Here is a 7,688-nt window from a genome sequence, read left to right as displayed (position 1 = left end):
GAAAATCGCGTATGTTGAAGGAAAGTTGTTAAAATCATCTCATTTCTTTATTCTATATAAAGGAGTCTTATGAAGATAATATAGTTATTAACGAGCATGTTAATAATATTTTCTTGTTGATTTTGCAAGAATCAAACAAAGACACAAAAGCCCACCTGTCAACTGAATTTGATCAATGAAACGAGTCTGATTGGCCAGACTAGTAAAATATAAACAACAATGATAGGTGGTAGGGGTTCTCTATGCAATGACAAGAAGCAGACATAAAACGATTTTTATTTTTTATTTTAGTTCCTTTTATTACTGAAAAGTTTGCTTAAGATGGCATCCAGACAACCAAAGGCATAAGGAAGGTCTATCTGTAAATAGCGCATATGTCCCGGAAGATTTCGATTGCACTGGTGTCCAAAAGCTAAGGATGAACTACAATTTTACCTATATGAAAAAAAAACTTTCATAACCACAGCTAAATATGGACATAAATTTATTGCTAGCATGCCAATAAATTATATTATACAAAAAATGTGTTATAAATTTCTTACAAATTAAAATACTTACAGAAAACTATGCGAAGAGACATTTGAGTATGGAATATGTCCACCCCAAACTGCGATTCAGCTCTTTTATAACGTCGTACAATGCTTAGCACCAAATGATTCATGAGTTCTTGAGGCAAACTGGCCCACTCCTCCTCTAAACAAGGATTAGGCCTTGTTTGTTTTCTGAAGGGAGATTTGGAGCAGCAATGATCTTCCTGTTGCATCCTAAAGATGTTTTATGGGGATTGAGATCTGTTGGCCACTCAATTCGATTAATAGTCTCCAGCAGTATCTCTACTATTCATGTAATGTAGTGTGGCACAGCATCCATAAAAATTAATTCTTCGCCTACAGCACCACGGAACAATCAAACATCACGTTGAAGAATTTCCTTGCAATATCGTTTACCAATCATAGTCCTTTTTTTCCCAGCACTTGCAGCTCGGTGCATCCATTAAGCATAATGCCTCCCTAGCACCGGCGGTATCTCTCCCATTAAAGAACATTCTCGCTATGTTAAGTGTCACCACTTTGACGTCAGATCAAGTATGATCTAAAATCAGAGGAAACACTTAAACGACTTTCGTCTGTAAAGAGTATATCAGTCCATTGATGTTTTGTCCAATTTTTATGGATGCAACTCCACTGAAAATGTGTTCTTCGATGAGATGTGGATAAAAGGATGCAGACTACACACCTTCAGCCGTGTAAGACTACTTGTCGCGCACGTTTTGCCACAGTTTTCCAAGATATCTGCGTACCTGTGTTTGAATGGAGCTGACTTGCAAGTTGGCCTTGATGTTTTGGCGTGTCGATTATGTTTTGCTGATATAACCAAAAATTCTGTCTTGATGCTCCGTGGCAGAGCGAGCGCGACCTCTTTGCAAATGTCTGGAACACATTCCATTGGCTTGAAATTCTCCCCAAAACCTATATACAACGCTGTGTGAGATTCCAAACTTTCTGGCAATATCAATAATTCTGCGACTTTCTTCAAGCTTTCCAATAATTCTTCCTCGCGCGAAATCATTTAAATAATGAGACATTACAAGACGTCCACGTTTGCTCACAAAAGGGCCGCTACCATGCGGCCCTTTTGTGAGCGATTCGGAAATTTGAATGCATTCCCGCTTCCCACTCGAAAACATCCGTTATAGAAATCGTCACAAGCTGATTCGTCTGAATTTGCGGTTGTAATCTTCATAAATGGTGTTCGTTCTTAGGGTTTTGGACAACAGGGTATTCGTTTTATTTTTTTTATTTTAATGTGCCAGGGGCGAACCGGAGTGTTGTCCAGAAAGAAAAACCCAACTAAACGTCCCTATGAAATAGACAATTCTCCTAAAAATTAGAAAAATTCCTTGAGGCTTGGAACTCGATTCGAGCTCATGTCTTTCCAACTAGAGGGCGTTGTTGCTACTAACCTCAATACAGGCGCGTGAAAAAGAAATATAGAAGTAGTAAACAGTCTGGTTTGCTTATTCCATCACCATTCATTCCAGCTCTATTCACGTGTTTAATTTTCTTTTCTTATGTGATATTCATGAGCGGTCTCCTTCGTCCTGTTTCCGGCTTTTTATCCCTTCGCTATTTTTGGGACGTTCTGCTTGACCATCCCTCTCATTGAGCGAATTTTGGTTTTATGACCGGATGTCATCCTCTCATGCATTCCCGTTAAATACGGCTCTACACCCCGTCTGGGTGTTGTAGACATCGTCCGACCAGTTTTTGCATGCCCACTGAAAATTTCTTTTTCTCAGAAAGACAGATAAGAGCACCGGAATATGGTGATTCCATTAATTGACATTTTAAAGAGGAAAATGCACTGAATAACTGAATAGGGAACTCATCCGATAAGAATTGGAATCTCAGTAAAAGACTGAAACTCAAACACTCTCGAATTGTCCCAATTCTTTTATAATTTAAGAAAATTATAAATGGTGACGTCACAAGATAACGAGTTTTTTTTTCTTTTTTTTTTCTGTCCAGCTTCCTATTCACAGGCAAACTCACGTGTCCACTTTCGAAGGTCCGTGCTGTGATGATCGTCTTTTGATGACGGATACCTTCACAGGTCATGCGGTCTGTTCGTGTCAGTATAATCCTCATCCCCAATACCAGACACTGACAGCTTGCGGATCGACCAATGCCTGCGGCACCAATCACTTACCTGCAATTTGTGGATTGCCCTTTGCTACAGAACAAACGATTATTTCCCCTAACAAGGAGCACCTCACAACTCTATCGGTGAGTATCTATTATACTTACAGTTGCTCATTTACATAGCATTAGACCTAAGCACGATTTGTTGACATCATCTTAGGCCTAATGACCAGTATCAGTTAAGCCTAACTTTTGCTATCAAAACTTCAGACTTATTGGGTTAATGAAAAGGTCACTGTGTTTGCTAGCGTTTCTGTATGTGTGTGTGATAGAGAGAGAGAGAGAGTTTCACGTCCGTCAGCTTCCGTTCTCGGTGGCGAAGGCGGCGGGGTCACGTGACGATAATTATTTTCCGGCTTGCTTTCAACAGCATTTGCAAACGATTAACTTGCAAGGCATCCGCTCACGTGCTGCACTCCGCCTTCCCTGTTTACTGCTAGGGGAGGAAAAAAAAAAACAGAAGAGGAAATGGAGATAAAGTAGGGTTTTTTTTTTTTTCCATTCCTTTAGGAAGGATTCCACTCATGTGAACCACGCAGTTGGTTTCATGTTATCTCTTCAAACTGCTCACTTTGAAAAAGTCCTCTGTGAAACGTTTGTACGATTTAGTGGGATTTATCTTCACCATCTCTGGATTTTAGTATTCAAGTCTCTCAACACTGTTCCTAAATTAAGCTGCATAAAATAAATGAGAATTATGTAATATAATAAGGAAATCCACTTTAGTTTGCATACCACTCCTGCTTTCTATCAATTTACTCGTGACGTTTCAATTGAACATTTTCTATAAACTTTTGTTGCATCATAATCTCAGTATGTTATGTTATTTGGTCAATCTTTTACTGTCTTTGCCGTTCTTACCCTCTTTACGTTTGTCCAGTGTGAAAGAATAAGAGAAAAACAAAAGCGACACGAGAGAGAGATTAACTATTATAAAAAGACAAAGAACGAAAGAGAAAAAGAACGTTAAAAAAAAGAAAGAAAAGCAGAGAGAATGTGAGAAGATAAGTTAAAAAGATAGAAAAATAGAAAGAAGAATTTTAATAGAGAGAGAGAGAGAAAGTTAAAGAGAGAAAAACAGGAGTGGAGATGAAAAGAAATATAGAGAAATTTAAAAGCGGACAAAAAGAGAAAATTTTAAATTAGATAATTAAAAAAATAGAGAGAAAGAGGGAGAGAGAGAGAGAGAGAGAGAAACGCATTGAGAGATATTGAGTTACGATTAGTAAAACTCTGAAAACATTTTAAGCTTTGATGGAAGGCTTCCTGTAAAAACAGACGAAGATAACACCGAAAATTATTCAACTGTGGGTCGACTATTGGTGTCCCAATAAGATCAACTCCAATGCTAAAACTTTTTAATTACCATGAACGACGATTTGAAGCAGAAAGAAACGATGATGATGATGATTATAATGATCATTGTATTCTTTATCCTTATATCTTCTTTATCCAACAGCAAAATCGGCGAGATATTTCACTGCATACGTATTGGATCACCCAAAGATCTTTTACTAATATCAAGCCATTGTGATTCATCTGGAAAACTCGATCGCCTTAATGGTACTCTGCTATTCCTTCTTATCTCACTTCACTCGACACCTTCAGCTGATGCCCATGTCTTCGTGATCATACTGATGTGGTGGATGCACAAATACAGCAGTTGACTAGGATTTCTCGGAAGTCCCTGGTGACTGATGCCGGAGAGTGGGAATGGTTAGAAGGACTGTAGATCTTATTGACAGAGGGAAGGCCAATTTCTTGAGATCTGTTAACACCTCGTAACTGACCAAATTCCCTTCTTTTAACTGCCTTCTAGTCGAAGACGGTGTTACTCGATATCAGCTTTCCCGTTGACCCTTCTTTCCCCATACCCCCCCTTCCCAACACCTCCTAAAGATAACCGGAAGGGTTATATTTAGAGCACCAACAGACATTAGTCCCCTAGAGCATTGGTTGGCGGAAGAAAAATGCCCTCCAAAGGTCTGGTTTGACTTATGTCGTTGTAGTAAATGGCGCTGTTGACACATGTAGTTCCGTTAGGGAATGCTTCCGAAATATTTGTCTTAATGGACCCCTCTGGCAGATCGTTTAGGAGTTTGGTAACAAGATGAAGCGATCTGTTGAAGTCCAAGACTGGAGGTGAGAGAAATTGTAAATGTATTACTTAGAATAATATATATTTGTCACGAAGGGGAAATATCAATTGCTATTCGCGATGTTTGATGTTAAAAAGCTATCTGACGAGGTTTATTATCGCGAAATAGTAATGCTTGAGAAATTCCTTAATATGTTTAAAAAGATATTTTTCCTGTTTAGTGAAAATAATTTATTATTATTTTTTTTAAATCTAGAATGTTAACTTGGACATCAAAGAGGGCGCTGATAATTTTAGGAATTTTCTGTATCCTTCCTCGTGGTATTATGGATGTGATTCTTTGGCGTTCAACAGTTATACGTTTCAGTCTGGGTAAGTAATTTTTTTTAAAATGATCAGCCATTTAAGCTTTTGAATGTTTGTATCATAATGATGTTATAAAAGCAAAGGCGTAATGTATACTATAAAACAATCGTATGTATATGAATTGGTGTTATCGCTTCAGTTACGACTAACGCATCGCAGCAAAAATTAATAAATAAGATAAACAAATTGTAAAAATAAAATAAAATTAAATAAAATAATAATTTATTCTAATTCAGTATAATGTTATTTCATTTTTTACGAATTAATGCTTTTAAATGTTTTTCTCCTGAATAATGTTATTAGCGTCTGGTGATGACATGTGGCAAGCAGTGTTACTAATGAAAAAAAAAATGAGATAATTTTGCATTACTTAATATTGTATTCTTTATATTATTTACTGGGGCACAAAATACCCTTGAATATTCTCGAGGAATCTCCGGGCTGTGGCCATCACAACAATATTGTTCTCATCATCTTCAAAGGACATTCTGGAATGGTTAGGCTTAACCCGTTAAGTTGTCTTTTCGGGTAAAGTTTGTTGTTACAATGGGCTGTATTATGTAAGGTTCTCCAAGATAGTTCAGACTTAAAGTCGGAATTGAGAACTCCAAAAAAAAAAAAAAGAAAAAAAGTTGATATTGACTGGTGTCATGCATCATTTAGAAATAGCTCCTACAGACAGTGAATGCAACTGAATATTGTAACTCTAATGATGTCTCCAGCTATAATCTACAGCAATGTCTCATCTTCATTATTATTAAGATTATTATGTATAACTTTCTGCGCAAACTCTCAATGGGATAAAAAGCACTCGGAGTTTATGCAAGAACCAAAGTCAAAATGGAAATGACAGATCGTCTTTATTTATTTTATTCTGCTCGCAAGTACCTGCACAAACTTCAAATAAAAGAAGCATTTGGAATTTTTGCAGAACCTATGCAGCTGAATTATTTATGACGTAGGATTTTTATTTTTATTCTGGGGTGTTTCATGCACATGATCCAAATGGGAGGATTTTTTTTTTTTTTTTTTTTTTTTTCCCTTCTGGATATTGTGCAGCAAATTTAGTAGAATCAAAAATGGGAAACTTAGAGATTGAAAATCACCGAATTATTTTCAGGGTTCGCCAAATCCAATCTATCACTTTCCTTTTTCGAATCAGGAAGTGTAACCGATATTCTTAATCTTGATTGCTATAAATTCCAAACCTGGTTAAAATTTTATGAGTTATTTTCTTTCAAATTTGTAAGAAGGCAAGCGTATCTTGTAAAAGTTCATGTGTTATGTAGAACGAGCTATGGCCATAAGCGACGACCAATTATAATTAACTCTGGGAGTTATCATCTTGATATACGATCATAAATCATGTTTTCATGAGATCCATAATTACGTCGACACCACAATCTCCCTGTTTGCCTTCGCATCTGTCTTTAAGGAATTTGATGTCATCATCTTGTACTTGAAAATGAAATTCTAGTTCCTCACAGATTGGAAGTTAAGATACGAGAAAATTATGTGAACCGGAAGGATGGAATTAAAGGGATGAATAAGGGAAGGGTGTTCGGAATAGCTTCAACACAAACCGAGATCAACCGAAAGATACATATTACTTAGAGCCTGGATGTCTTCTTTATCAGATCTTAGTTGAGGTCACTGAGAAGTCGCTAAATTTGAACTTATCCTTCACTTCACCCCTTAAAAACACAGCGAAATATATATGAATGGAATTATTTGTAACTTAAGGTGGTTTTATTTTATTTAAATTTAACAAAATCCTAATTGAAAGAAAATGGTAAACCTGTGATTTGATTATCAATATTTTTAAGTACTGAAAATGAAGTTTAATAAACTGGATTAATATTAGAATTTGATACAAAAATGTATACGCAATCTCATTCATCGCATTTAATTTCTATACCTGTGGTTTTTCAAACGTAGAGAACAAATTTATGCACATGCGCATGATTTCTAAACGAAGCAGTGCAGATATATTATCTTAGCAACCGATTTTCTTTCTTAAATGTCTTGCACCAAAGATTTTTTTTAATCCTGAAATATGTTTAGAATGTCATTTGTACATTTCGATATTTTTTTTATGTTTATTCAGATTTTTTTTTTATTTTTTTTTTTTATCGTAGGTTTGGAGTTGATCTGTCTCGTGTTCGTCGCAAGAACACTTCTAGGGAAACAACCAGTACCCTTAAAGCATGGCTTCAGGAACATCGTAAAAATCCTTATCCAACCAAAGGTGAAAAAATCATGTTGGCCATCATTACAAGAATGACTTTAACTCAAGTGTCCACATGGTTTGCGAATGCCAGACGACGTCTCAAAAAGGAAAATAAAATGACATGGGAACCCAGAACCAGATGCGAGGGAGATGTTGAGTCTGAAGACGAAGAAGAGCAACAGAAAGACAAAGAAATCACCGCAACAGACAACACCAGCATCCATGAATCTTGTAAAACACAAAACAAAGAAGAATTTCAGGAAATGGGAAAAGACAGTAAGTTGAATTAATC

General features: G+C 36.4%; 1 long non-coding RNA gene across 1 annotated transcript; it reads left to right on the top strand.

Moving 5' to 3' along the window:
* The first annotated feature begins 2,731 nt into the window (after positions 1-2,731).
* Positions 2,732-7,450, top strand: LOC150103448 (uncharacterized). The gene is made up of 3 exons (XR_016548868.1): positions 2,732-2,786; positions 5,057-5,172; positions 7,305-7,450. It is a non-coding gene; the product is annotated as an uncharacterized LOC150103448 (long non-coding RNA).
* The last annotated feature ends 238 nt before the right edge of the window (positions 7,451-7,688 follow it).

The sequence above is a fragment of the Typopeltis vanoorti genome, chromosome 9 (assembly GCF_054136105.1).
Source record: "Typopeltis vanoorti isolate ZY-2024b chromosome 9, IOZ_Tvanoo_1.0, whole genome shotgun sequence".
In the NCBI taxonomy this organism is placed as follows: Eukaryota; Metazoa; Arthropoda; class Arachnida; order Uropygi; family Thelyphonidae; genus Typopeltis; species Typopeltis vanoorti.
The sequence above is the reverse complement of the archived record's forward strand: the minus strand, read 5'-3'. Positions and strand labels throughout refer to the sequence as shown.